Source organism: Thermobia domestica, chromosome 10 (genome assembly GCF_964235325.1).
Source record: "Thermobia domestica chromosome 10, izTheDome1.hap1.1, whole genome shotgun sequence".
Lineage (NCBI taxonomy): Eukaryota > Metazoa > Arthropoda > Insecta > Zygentoma > Lepismatidae > Thermobia > Thermobia domestica.
Window position 1 is genome coordinate 210436732 of NC_137463.1, and position 14664 is coordinate 210451395.

At 36.1% G+C, this 14664-nt stretch overlaps 1 protein-coding gene across 3 annotated transcripts in view; it reads left to right on the forward strand.

Annotated features, from left to right (window-relative positions):
- Positions 1-7907, forward strand: part of LOC145662967 (suppressor of lurcher protein 1-like) — a 392235-nt gene extending 384328 nt beyond the window's left edge. For 2 of the 3 annotated variants that reach the window (XM_081729046.1, XM_081729047.1), the window contains one exon: positions 7370-7907. The gene's annotated coding sequence lies outside the window, so the exon portion shown is untranslated. The remainder of the gene's footprint in view (positions 1-7369) is intronic. The other variant, XM_081729048.1, reaches the window with a different exon arrangement.
- The last annotated feature ends 6757 nt before the right edge of the window (positions 7908-14664 follow it).

Genomic DNA, 14664 nt, shown 5'->3' on the forward strand with positions numbered 1-14664 from the left:
TCAATACTTTACGAATATCTAATAAAGAAATGTACTGAATAGTAGATAAAAAAAAAAATAAAAAAAATAAAATAAAATAAAATTAGAGGTAATTCAAAAGATTGAAAAGAACTGGTTACGTCATTATTCGAGAAGAAGTTGTGTTATGAGGTAGGCAATTGAAAGTTTGTGAAAGAAAAACAAAGATGAGGCAATTAATATTAATACAGATTTATATATGTATCTTCATCAAATACTCATTTTAGTTTCTGGGAAATTCACGAACATTAGGGATTAAGGCTCCATCACCAGGGGCGGGGGGGGATATTATTCTCGATCTCAGTAAAGTATTTCAGGTATTATGACTGTATTGCGAGCGGTGATAATAATTAGAAATAACGTAAGTAAAAGGCTAATAGTCACCGCAAGAAACAAACTACATCACTAGGAACTAGGTTGAAGACGAAGATGATGTTCTTTGAAAGTACTTCCTAGTGATATGGTTTGTTTCTTGCGGTGACTATGAGCTTTTTACTTACGTTACTTCTATTTCACGTAGAGCTCCTCCGTGGCTAAGCGGTTAGCGTACGAGCCCTTGGCGCGGGAGACCCGGGTTCAATTCCCGGTGGGAGCTCATGTGGTTGGGATTCCACGTCAATCAGTAGGTCCACGTCTCACATAGCCTCGCTGCTGAAAGGGACGCTAAACTGAAATTCAACTCAATTCTATTTCACGTATGTTGAAAGAACAGGAATTTCAATGTATTTTTAAAACTATAGGTGTAATATAAAATTATTACCAGAATTTACCACAATATTGTGAAATTCTGCTTTTGTACTGTAGGTAGAGCAAACTGCAGTCCGAAATTGCTTCCCCACTACCGGATTTTATTACAAAATTTCACTATAATACAAAATAGATACAAATTCTCTAATATTTTTGGTTTAAGTGGGTGTCTCGGGAAGGAATCCTCACGGAGCAAGCTACAGGAGGAAGCGTAAGACACTCGCTACTCCACCGCAAGCAGAAAGAGAGATAAAGTTTCCCATAAGGCTCCACTGCAAGCTAGAAGGAAAAGGAACAGATAGCTCCACTACAAGCTGAAAGCTTTGGGCTTAGATGAGGTAGTTCCTAGGCTCCACTGCAAGCCGAAAAAGGGGATTTGACCAGTCAAGATTGATAGCTGTAGTTGGAATCCTCTTTGTTATATGGATGCTCCAAGTGAGAAGATGGCGCTGCTGTTCCCTCGTCGTCATGTGATTAGTGGTGTCGCTGTCGTCTCCGTCTCTGCAGCTATAGTACTCCGTAATAAGATGCGCATGGGTGTTGTTAGCAAGCAGGAGCACATCTCAGATGTTTGTAAACAGAGCACATGTTGGGCGTTGGTAAAAACAACCATGTGGGACATTACAATATAGTGAACATACATATTATCACACAACTAAAGAAAATTTACACTATAGGTATTTTTTATAAATGCTTCATCCGATACGGAAGGGAAGGGAAGAAATATTAAAAGACTTGAGAAAGCTATGAAAATTTAACTCATATTAACTGGCAACGCCATAATGTAACTGGATTTCAAAATAGATCTCACTCAGATGGTTCAGAGCTATTTGTTTTCCTTTTCTTCCTATTTGATGAAGTATTGAGCGAAAGTGCCTGAAGGTTATATTTTTGTGTGACTTTTTTGATCAAACGATCCAATATATTTCAGGCAAAAATTTTCTTCTAAGCCTTATATCTCGAGAACTACATATAGTGTACTCAAACCAAAATTAACAATCTACTCAGTATGATGTGCTTATTCCGTAAAAAAATACGAAAACTCGATTTAGGGACCGTTTAAAAGTTTTGTGGCCCCTGATTCACAAAACTCAATGTATTTCATACAAACAAATATTTTCTTGTATGCTGCATATTTTGAGAACTACATATAGTGTGGCCAAATCAAAACTAACAAATTACTCAGTATGATGTGCTTATTCCGTAAAAAGTATGAAAACTCGATTTAGGGGCCTTTCAAAAATTTTGTGGCCCCTGATCCAAAAAATTCAATATATTTCATTCAATCAAAAATTTTCTTGCTAAAACTTTTTTTGTGTGCGTGTGTGTGTGTGTAAACAACTGTGTTCGTTTGTCTGCCTTTGTTCCAGTTTTGAGTACGGTTATAGCTACACAGTAGAAAAATTAAGTTTGGAGGTTTGGAACAAAATCACCTCAATTTCAGAGATCCTGTTCCAATAAATTTTCAATAGAATCTTTCCAATACTAGTTTACTCATCTTGCTGAATTTATATTTTTAGGTTAAGTTTTATATAATTGATCTTTTCAATCATACTTTAAAGTTAGTTCTGGTTTAGTTGTATTTCCTTTACTAATGAGTTTTATACCTTTTATTCGATAGCTTGTGTATATTTATAGAAAACAGCAATTTGATTACGAGAGTAGAGCAAATGTCAAAATTAACGAACTTTAGTTATCACATTAGAGACATGGTCAAGTTATTGACCTTTCATTGACAGGATATAAATTAGAAGCAAATTATTACTGTCTTATGCATAATATTTAAGTTTCAACTTGGGAAACATAATCATTTTTTTACTTCCATTACCAGTGGAGTTTACAGTTTCATTCGTCGCTTATTTGATACTTTAATTCGAGTTTTTTCTTCTTTGGAAGTATTTAATTTGGATTATTTGACCTTTTGCTTTATCTGAGCATTCTCACTGAGAAGAACACTACATCTCTAGTGCGTACTATGTTCATATCATTGTGTATTTCTCACATAAAACATCCAAATAAGAGCAATTGTGATAATGAGAGCTTTCTAAATTATATATCAATCAGAGGAAATGGGAAAACAAGAATACAATCAGATTTTTCTTATTTATTGCCGTGTGTATTGTGTTTATTACTCTAAAACATTAACTTGAAGAGGATTACGGCGTTCATCTGAGTTGCAGTGAAGGAACCAATTGTGTAATTATAGTGTATGCAGGAGATGGGTGAGTGTAATAACAAACTATAAGGTAGGGATCACTTGTTTCTTTAGTCTGAAATCATAATTTACCGTGTTGTTTCTTCCACTTGCCATCTTCACGTCAACATTACAAGGTTAGAATAAACACCTGATCAGAAATATACGCGCATACCATTCATTAACATATTAGAAAATAGACAATATTATAACAAAGCACTATGTGAATTATTTCATCCTGAGGAAAGTTATTTTTCATAGTACAAGCATAATTTGTATTGTATTGCATAAAGTCTGTCAGCAAATAACATTAGCAGATTTCCATTCCTTCCTTGCGATGGTTATCTGTATTTAATATACTTTGCGATAGTTATGATCAATAATGTTGGAAAAATGATGATCGAAAACTTTGTTACTGTTAACCCGATGGTTACTTAACCGTTACTTTACTGTTAACTTCTACTCTTAACATTACTGTTTGAAGACGCTGTCGTTCTTTCGTGATCGAACTTGAGACTGTTTTAACTATATTGTCAACCTGGGTTGTTACTCCTTTAAAACCTGAGTGAAATGTAGCCTTGATTTTGGTAGAGCAAATTTAAGCGAAACCAGATTGGTGACATTAGCCTAAGGTACATCCTAAATTACCTTATCTTGCCAATGCTTCTAAGATGCACCTATAATGTGCTTATGATGTAGAGCTTGGGGTTTCTCCATCACTGTTTTGAGACGGCGAAACAGAACCGTAGAGGTAAATAAAAGAGACTTGTTATTACAATATATGGCATGTATTCTGTTTAAAATTTAGTGTGTAGAGTGTGTGTTTGTGTAGCGCCACACTAAGTTATGTAAATTTTAAGTGTGTGAGCAATTCTCAAAGTATAAGTAGGACAAGGTTAACTGGTTCATACCTTCAACACTTGATGAATTTGATCACCAATTCACAAAAGATCCACTCTGGTCAATGCTGCAATCTTTGGAGTATTTTGGAACTAACTCCAGTCTAGTAATTGTCGACAATACTATTGTCCAATTATTCTTGGAGTTCTAAAATCTCACTACGTAATGCTACTTGTTTGACTATTACTGTTATCTCTGCTGTCTCTTCTAACTATTAAATCCACACTCCTCCTTGACCAAAAAGACTGGATTATTTATACAAACAAAGATGCTTGCATTACAGCACATGGTTTTCAAAATTCGGGTGAAAATCATACACGTGCGTATGAGATTTTTCTGAAGAAATCTGCGTTAACCAATTCTTCTTAAAATGGAGCGTCAGCACTTTATATTTACATAGCTTACATAACGCTGTCCGATGCAATGTGTTAAACATGACATTACAAAAATGCTTACAATCACATAGGAAATTTACATCATTTACATTCGCAGACTATGTTTTCAGACATTACACATACCATAACCAAAACAAATCATCTTTGAGATTTCTTTCAATTTAAAATTAAAATAAACAGTGTTCTAAATTAATAAAATGAATTATCAAGATCCCTTGACAATACTTATAAAACGTTACAGGGTTATAGTTTTTAACTTGTAGGTAAGTTTGAAGGGGAATGGTTATGATTGATCGTATCACTGAGTAATAGGGCCGAATATCTGTTCCATATACTTAACATTAACAGGTAAAACCTGTTTACTTTTCTTAGCGATTCCAAGTTATTAGTTGTCTCCTGGACTATTATAAGTGGGATTAAAATTTATGTACAATATATATATATATATATATATACGAGGGTCATTCGGAAAGTAAAGAACGTTTTTGTATAAACACTTTAATAACTGATATACAAAGGCGAAATTTGTGTTACATACTATGTGATACTTAAGTTACTTTTCGACATAGTCGCCGTGTAAATTTAATCACTTGTCATACCGTGGTACAAGTTTTTCTATGCCTTCGGCATACACAGTTGTCGCCAAACTGTTGAACCAATCACTAACAGCTTCCTTAAGTTCATCATCACTGCCGTAGTGGCTTCCACCCAAAAAGTCTTTCAACTTTGGGAATAGGTGGAAGTCACTGGGGCTAAGTCTGGGCTATAAGGTGGATGTTCCCAAACTTCCCACTTAAACTGCTGAAGCAAGTCCCTCGTCAATGCCGCGGAGTGAGGACGGGCATTGTCGTGAAGGAGGATGACGCCGCTGGTCAGCAATCCGCGCCTTTTGTTTTGAATCGCGCAGCGAAGTCGACGTAACGTCTGACAGTAGGCAGCTGCATTTATGGTGTTACCTCTCTGCATATAGTCAACGAGCAAAACACCCTTACGATCCCAAAAGACCGTAGCCATAACCTTTCTGGTGCTCAAAATTTGTTTGGCTTTTTTCGGCTTTTTCGGAGAATTTGAATGGTGCCATTCCATGGATTGGCGCTTTGTTTCTGGAGTGATGTGCGAAATCCACGTCTCATCTCTAGTAACAATACGATTTAAAAGTTCATCGCCGTCCTTATGGTAACGGCTGAGAAAAGTCAATGCGGCTCCCATTCGCTTGGTTTTGTGTTCCTCCGATAACAGTCGAGGCACCCACCTTGCACTAATTTTTTTGTAACCAAGTTCACCACTGACAATTTCGTACAACACAGTTCTTGAAATTTCAGGAAAGAATTCGTGCAGCCCATCAATAGTGAATCGCCTATCCTCTTGAATTTTCCGCTCAATTCTTCCTTTGAGTTCGTCAGTCACAACAGAAGGCCGGCCCGAGCGTTCCTCATCGTGCACATTCGTCCGTCCGTCATTAAACATAATGCACCACTTACGAACTGATGCTTCATTCATCACATTTCCATACACCTCAGTGATTTGTCTATAAATTTCTATCGGACGCACTTTTCTTGCATTCAAAAATCTTATCACACTACGAACCTCACACTTGGCGGGATCAGTAATTGTATCGCACATTTTACAGTCGCACAGCGAAGCAATAACGGACCGTAGCGGATCGCAGCTGGTGCCAGACTGAGGCTAAAGCATGCCCAGGTCAATAACCTAGCGGCAGCGGGGGTGGGGGAACACGCGCACGCGCTAGCGCAAAACGTTCTTTATTTTCCGAATGACCCTCGTATATATATAGTGTGTTTCAAAACAACACCGACAACGTTTTTGAGGTGATTCCTGACACCAATATAAGACATAAAGTATAGACCAACCTGGGTGCACAAATGCTTCCTTTCGGAGTTATAGGCTGCCGAAAACATGAAAAAAATGAACTTTAAAGCTCCATAGCTCCAAACGTATGGGAACTACCGTACCGTATGGGACCTACCAATTTTCAGTTTAGTATTGAAGTGGAAGTTCTGATTATAAGAATGCATTATGCAGGTCACGAGTTTTCAAAAATTTCATTTAGGAGTGATATTGGATTTTGATATTTTACGTTATTCTAAGCAAGATTCAATCGCTCAAATCCATTTTGCATCTTGTACGTTTCAAATAGTTCTGAACCTCGAACCTACTTTCATCTAATGTGATGCCTTCAACAATAAATGTTTTCACCAATTCAAACTATACTCTCAAATGTACAACCAACGTGTACAGCATTGTTGATAAAGCCATAACAATTTACCTTGAGATAATTCTGCATTGTTGTCATTATAGATACGACGTTTAATCGACAGCACACTATTGTATTTTTCTTGCGTCTAAACTAGATGAGTATACGCCTGAAATAGATCATTCTAGCTTTGAAACTGCGTTGCCTTAATTAAAAATATGTTTAAGTATATATACACAGTATTTAAGTTGTACCATTTAGATTATACTTCATAATGTTTCTGATGAAGGCAATGATACATTGCCGAAACTGTAACGCTATTATTTATTACAGTTTGATTAGATTTATTTCGGTTATATTTTATTTTTAATTAATACAACATATCAGTGTATTAAATAGATTTGACTTAAAAACTGTAACGCTATTATTCATTAAAAGTTTGGGTAGATTTGCTTTGGTTATATTTTATTTTAATTAACACAACAGATTAACTAGATTTGACTTACAAACTGTAACGCTATTATTTATTGAAAGTTTCGTTAGATTTGGTTTGGTTATATTTTATTTTTAATTAATAGAACAGATCAGTGAATTAACTAGATTTGACTTAAAAACTGTAACGCTATTATTTATTGAAAATTTGGTTAGATTTGCTTTGGTTATATTTTACTTTTAATTAATACAGCAGATCAGTATATTAAATAGATTTGACTTGAAAATCTAAAGAAAAAGTTCATTTAATTTTTTACAGTAGTGTTAAAGAAAAGAGTGTGTAGGATTTACTAACTCAAAAGCTTAAAAATTCTACCTTGTTTCTGGAATTCTGGTATGTTTCTAACAGTTTTGTGTATGCATTACTATAATTATGTTGTATAAAAGATATATTTTCTTTCTTTACAGCTTAATTTTACGGAGAATCAAAGTAAAGAAACATTATGGTATTCTGAAATTCACATAATTTCTGTACAAAAGATCAATATTTGCCTACAAATATGAAAATCTTACGTAACTACTTACACACGCTAAAAAGTAGTGATTGATTTGACCAGATTCTATGAAGTAAATGTTCATACAATTTCAAGGAAGTGTTGCTTTCAAGATCAACATCATTAGAAGTAACCTAAAACTGGATTGAGAATCTATTTACGTGACTAGTAAGATTATAATATATTTTTATACTTTTATAAATTGTGAACTATCTTTTTAAGATAAAAAAAAATACATTGTTTAATGCATTAGTTTAAGGAGGCTCTTAGTTTCCTTTTTGTATGTTTTATTGTAAATAAAATTTCATTGTGATCTGTGTTTCATTCATTGATCATGAACCTGGTCATCTTCCTAAAGTTTATGTTTATCTTTAACCTATTCCTTCTTGTGATAGTGAGTGCACAGCAATATATATTATTAAAAATTTGGCGAAAAGTTCTTCAGGCTGTAACAACTTTACAACAGAGTGTTAAAATGGTTTAAATTTTGGGAATAATCAGTCAACAGAAAAATTACTTCATTAGATAGCCCTAAATACAGTTTAACAATGATAGCTGAAGTTTTCTGGAATGCAATTGGAGAAAAATAGTTAGATTTACTTATATCTCAATAGAAAGCAAATTTGATTGTTTTACTTATTTATTTCCGATAACGAACGGACATGAACCTGTCATCCGGACATCCGAATCAAACCTAGTTTATTCGATAAGCATAACAAAGATATTTTCATACACAAAAAATTAGGTGCCATGGACAACGGAGTAAGCCTCTGGGGCCCATTAACCCTGCTAGTATAAAGAAAATCGTAGACTTGCAGTGAAATAGCTATTCTATCAACATTGTTCATTGGAAAGTCATAGTTTATAGCTCATTGTCTTCAGCATGAAACAAGCTTTCCAGAGGTGCTATGTATTGGGGCCCTAACATACTTGAACAGCGAAAACTGGGAGAATGTTGGGAAAATTCCCTCCAAAAATCGCTCCATCAACTTTGGACACCTCTGGAGTGGCCCTGGGTAAAAGCACACATTCTAAATGTATAGCGAATAATACTATAGGGGATAAAAAATGGGTGTACCAAGATTTGTATTGATAGACAGAATAGGTATGCGGGGAAAGCGTGTATTGGTATACAAGCTTTTCTCTCGTATCTAAAAGCTGGTGTTTTTTTTACAAGGGCGTATCCTTGCTCCTTTATTTTTCTACTAATTCGTGAGTGATCTTTTCGACCATTTTCAAATCAAGTCTGTAACACGCTCGCTTACGACTGCATAGAAATCTCTACACAACAAGATTAACATTCAAAATGATCTCTCACGACTTGCTCCTTAGTGTGAAACTTGGCGTTTTAAGTTAAATCCTAATTAAATGCACATCTCTTAGAATTTCCTTCAAGAAAAGTCATATTAAACGAGACTGCACTATTGGCAATATAATTGTTCTTGGCATTATCATATTAATGATCTTGGTATTATATTTGATGACAAGCTTACTTTCAGTGAACATATTGCTACTGAAAAAAATACGAATGTTTTGAATGTTGTATTGATTTACAGAAAGTCAAAATTTGACGGTTCTAGCTACTTATTTCAAGGGCTTTGTTTCTCTTGTAGTGGATTACCCATTCAGTATATGGCTTGTTCAACTATCTTTCCAACCTCTTTGCTAGACATTGTTCTCAGTCTCTTTTCAGACATTATTCGTCACAGAGTTTCAGCACTACATAGTCCAAAAAATAATGAAACTTTCATTAGAACATTCAATAGCATCACACACTACACATCGCAATAAAGCTGAAATTATACATATTTCCATATAAAATAGTAAATGGAATATTATACCGTCATTCTTTATTTTCCAGACTTTAATTCAGAGCACTCATAAATACAGCACTGGATACAAATCTATTCTATGTTCCGAAATCTAGACTTGCAATAGTCCAGTGATTGCTCGTGTGCAGGTTTCCTTCTAATTTCAACAGGCTTCCATCTACCTTATATATCTTTACCTCTGAAAGAAGTTTCCATCTTACATTGTACAAAATTAAGTTGTAAATATTGCTATATGTTTCTAACGAACTAGGTTCCCGTTACGTCTTTCTTCTATCTGAACTAAATGTTATTTATTTGTTTATTTATTATTTTTTTGTATCATGTTATCTTTTGTATCACTGTTGATACATGTTTCAGTGTAAACTGACTAATATCTTTTTACCTGGAACTATACATATAAGTAAATAAATATTTAAGTTTGCTATTCGCATTACTATTATATTTTTTGTAAATCCCTCATATTAACTGCCTCTAAAACGCTATGGCAAGTTGCCAGCGAAAATGGGATTCAACTATGATATATATAAACTAGTTATACTGTATATATATATATACCTAGGCATCTATCTATCTATCTATCTATCTATCTATCTATCTATCTATCTATATATATATATATATATATATATATATATATATATATATTGTTTAACCTCCACAATTATGTTCTGAGGCTAAAAGAAATGGTAATGAATGAAAATAAAAGGAGGAAACGAGGGAATCCAAAGAAACCCACGCACATGGCTTTTGTTCACCACAAAGCCACTTGGTGGAAGCTAGGATCAAACGAGGGTTCCCAAGGGCCATAGATGAGCACTCTACCATTGAGTCACTTCGACTCTCTGTCATTTCTTGTCTGAACATTTTTGAGTACAGTTGAAGAATGTACAATTTGCTGCAATTTTCTAAAAATATGTGACTTTGAATTACAAAAATACTGTATATAACAATTTGTGAACAATTGTCTTGATGTCAAAGTAATTGGCTAGAGAATGACTTTCCAACTTTTTATTCTTTCATCCTTTCTTTTACACAGAAATATACTTCCAACATGAATTCGTTTTGAATTTGTTAGTGTTCCTATTTAAACATGTGAACAAAACAAAGTGTCTATTATACGAGCACATTAACTAACTAACTAACTAACTAACTCTATGGCCTATGGAACCCGGAGGTTCAGTGCCGCGTTCACAAAAGCTCTCCACTGACTTCTATCCTTAGCTAACTGGATCCAGTTTTTACTTTGTATTCCTATCTCTGCGAGATCCATCTTAATGTTATCCTCCCATCTGCGCCTAGGTCTTCCTAATGGTCGTTTTCCTATGGGTCTACCACTCAAGACTTTGAAAGCGTTTCTACTTTCTTCCATTCTAGCTACATGACCTGCCCACCTAAGCCTCCTAGACTTGACGACCCTAACAATGTTGGGTAAACCGTATAAACTATGTAGTTCCTCGTTATGAAGCTTCCGCCATTCCCCATTCTCGTTCCTTTTGGGTCCGAATATTCTTCTCAGGATCCTGTTTTCAAATACTTTCAGTCTATGTTCTTCCCTCAGAGTAAGCGACCATGTTTCGCAACCATACAGAACAACAGGCATGATTATCGTTTTATATATTTTAAGCTTCAAATTCCTCGACAGAATTCGCGACGACAAGAGATTTTGAACCGAACAGTAACACGAATTCCCTGCTTTTAGTCGACATTTAATTTCTTCGTGAATATGATTTTCGTCTGTTAATATTGATCCTAAATATTTGAAAGTATCCACTTTATCAAAAGTATTATTTAATATTTTAACGCCTCCACAATTTGCCGTATTACGGTCCCGACGCACTTCCATGTATTTAGTTTTCTCTGCATTTACTTCTAAACCCATGTCCCTGCAAGCGTTTAATAATATCTCTGCATTTATTTCTACTGTTCTCCTATCATCCCCTATTAAATTTACATCATCAGCATATGCCATAACCTGGTGAATGCCGTTCAACTCTAGGCCCTGGTTGCTATCTTTGATTTTCCTTATGGCGTATTCCAGCACAAAGTTAAATAATAATGGCGACAACGCATCTCCTTGTTTCAGGCCATTTTCGACGTGGAAGCTCGTGGACAAAAATTTTCCTACCCGGACTTTTCCAATAGGTCAATGTTTCCTCTTTGCTACCTGTTACTCTGACATACACTATGTGATCAAAAATATCCGGACACCTCCAAAAACACGTTTTTCATATTAGGTGCATTATGCTGCCATCTACTGAGAGGTACTCATTATTAGCGACCTCAGTAGTCATTAGACATCGTGAGAAAGCAGAATGGGGCGTTCCGCAGAACTCATGGACTTCGAACGTTGTCAGGTGGTTGGGTGTCACTTATGTCAAAAGTGTGTACGCGAGATTTCCACACTCCTAAACATCCATAGGTCCGCTGTGTCTTATGTGATAGTGAAGTGGAAACGTCAAGGAACACGTACAGCACAAAAATCGTACAAGTCGACCTCGTCTGTTGATAGACAGAGACCGCCGACAGTTGAAGAGAGTCGTAAAAGTGTAATAGGCAGACATCTATCCAAACCATCACACAGGAATTCCAAACTGCATCAGGATCCACTACAAGTACTATGAGAGTTAGGGATGAGGTGAGAAAATTTGGATTTCATGGTCGAGCGGCTGCTCATAAGCTACACATCACGCAGGTAAATGCCAAACGACGCCTCGCTTGGTATAAGGAGCGTAAACATTGGACGATTGAACAGTGGAAAAACGTGTGGAGTGACGAATCACAGTACACAATGTGGAGATCCGATGGCAGGGTGTGGGTATGGCGAATGCCCGGTGAACGTCATCTGTCAGCGTGCGTAGTGCCAACAGTAAAATTCGGAGGTGGTGGTGTTATGGTGTGGTTGTGTTTTTCTTGGAGGAGGCTTGCACCCCTTGTTGTTTTGTGTGGCACTCTCACAGCGCAGGCCTATATTGATATTTTAAGCACCTTCTTGCTTCCCACTGTTGAAGAGCAATTCGGGGATGGCTATTGCATCTTTCAACACGATCGGGCACCTGTTCATACTGCATGGCCTATGGCGAAGTGGTTACACGACCATCACATCCCTGTAATGGATTGGCCTGCACAGAGTCCTGACTTGAATCCTATAGAACACCTTTGGGATGTATTGGAACGCCGACTTCGTGCCAGGCCTCACCGACCTACATCGATACCTCTCCTCAGTTCAGCACTCCGTGAAGATTGGGCTGCCATTCCCCAAGAAACATTCCAGCACCTAATTGAAAGTATGTCTACGAGAATGGAAGCTGTCCTCAAGGCTAAGGGTAGGCCAACACCATATTGAATTCCAGCAGTACCGATGGAGGGTGCCACGAACTTGTAAGTCATTTTCAGCCAGTGTCCGGATACTTTTGATCACATAGTGTATATATATATATCTTGGACTAATTCTTCTAAGATATGACAAGGGTGAAGGGTATTCTAGGTGTGTTTCCAACAAGGTTACAGCAATAGGACCATCTTTCAAGATACACACGTGGGCACTTTATTAAGAGATAAATAATTCATGTCTTGTGGATACAAGTTTAAAGAATTCTACAAAAAATGAGACTACGCTATGCCATAGACATATAGTTTAAATCAATAATAATTCTGTTATTTTATTATTCCAATGATTTCGTTTGGAACAGTATACACTGCTATTGATTTCCGCTTCCGTAACCTCTCTTTGAATTCGCCACTGTTTCAAATGGCATTAGTGGTTTATTTGCTGTACTAACTAACTAACTGATTTCTATCCTTAGCCAACTGGATCCAATTTCTGTTTCGTAATTCCTATTTCTATGAAATCCACCTTAATATTGTTCTCCCATCTGCGCCTAGGTCTTCCTAATAGTCGTTTTCCGATTGGTTTTCCATTCAAGACTTTGAAAGCATTTCTACTTTCTTCCATCCTAATTACTGATCTATCCATCTAAGCCTCCTAGATTTGATGACCTTAACAATGTTTGGTAAACTGCATAAATTATGTAGTTCCTCGTTATGAAGTTTCCGTCATTCCCCTTTCCCGTTCCTCTTAGGTCCGAATATTCATCTCAGGATCTTGTTCTCAAATACTTTCAGTCTATGTTCTTCCCTCAGAGTAAGAGACCATGTTTCGCAACCATACAGAACAACAGGCATGATTATCGTTTTATATATTTTTAACTTCAAATTCCTCGACAGAATTTGCGACGACAAGAGATTTTGAACTGAATAATAACACGAATTTTCTGATTTTAGTCAACATTTAATTTCTTCGTGAATATGATTTTCGTCTGTTAATATTGATTTTAGATATTTGAAAGTATTCACTTTATCAAACGTTTTATTTGATATTTTAAAGCATCCATCATTTGCCGTATTACGGTCCCGACGTACTTCCACGTATTTAGTTTTCTCTGCATTTATTTCTAAACCCATGTCCCTGCAATGTTTAAGAAGACCTCCGCATTTCTTTCTATTGTTCTCCTATCATACCCCATTAAATTTACATCATCATACGCCATAAGCTGGTGAGCACCGTTCAACTCCAGGCCCTGGTTGCTGCCATTGATTTTCCTTATATCGTATTCCAGGACAAAGTTGAATAATGGCGACAACGCATCTCCTTGTTTCAGACCATTTTCGACGTGAAAGTTTGTGGGCAAAAATTTTCCTACCCGGACTTTACTTTGGGATCCATTTAAATATACGTTAATTAATCTAATTAGCTTTCTCGGTATTCCAAATTCTGTAAGAATGTTGTACAATGTTTCTCTCCTAACCGAACCGAATCGTAAGCCTTTTTAAAAATCAATAAATAGTTGATGTACCGGGGTATCGTATTCCCACTTCTTTTCAAGTATTTGGCTAATGGTAAATATTTGTTGATGGATTTCGTCTAAATCCGCATTGACAATCTCCAACAATTTCATCTACGTATGGGGTCAATCTTGCTAATAAAATGTTTGAAGGATTTTATGGGATGTTGACAGAAGAGAAATGCCTCGATAATTATTACAGTCAGTTTTGATGCCTTGCTTGTGAATTGGAACAATGATTGATTCTTTCCACTCTTGACAATTCTTCTTTGTTCCAGATAAAGAAAATGATTTTGTGTATTTTGTTCCACAATTTTTCGCCTCCAGCTAAAATTAACTCAGCTGTAATTTCGTCTTCACCCGGAGATTTGTGTTTCTTTAATTTCTTTATAGCGATTTCAACTTCTATTCGGTTGGGTTCTAGAATATACGGTTCTGCGGTGTGCATCTCCCTTTCTCCACACACATTGGTTTTTGGCTGCGTGTTAAACAAATCGTCAAAGGAATTTTTCCACCTATTTAAGCAGTCTCGGACT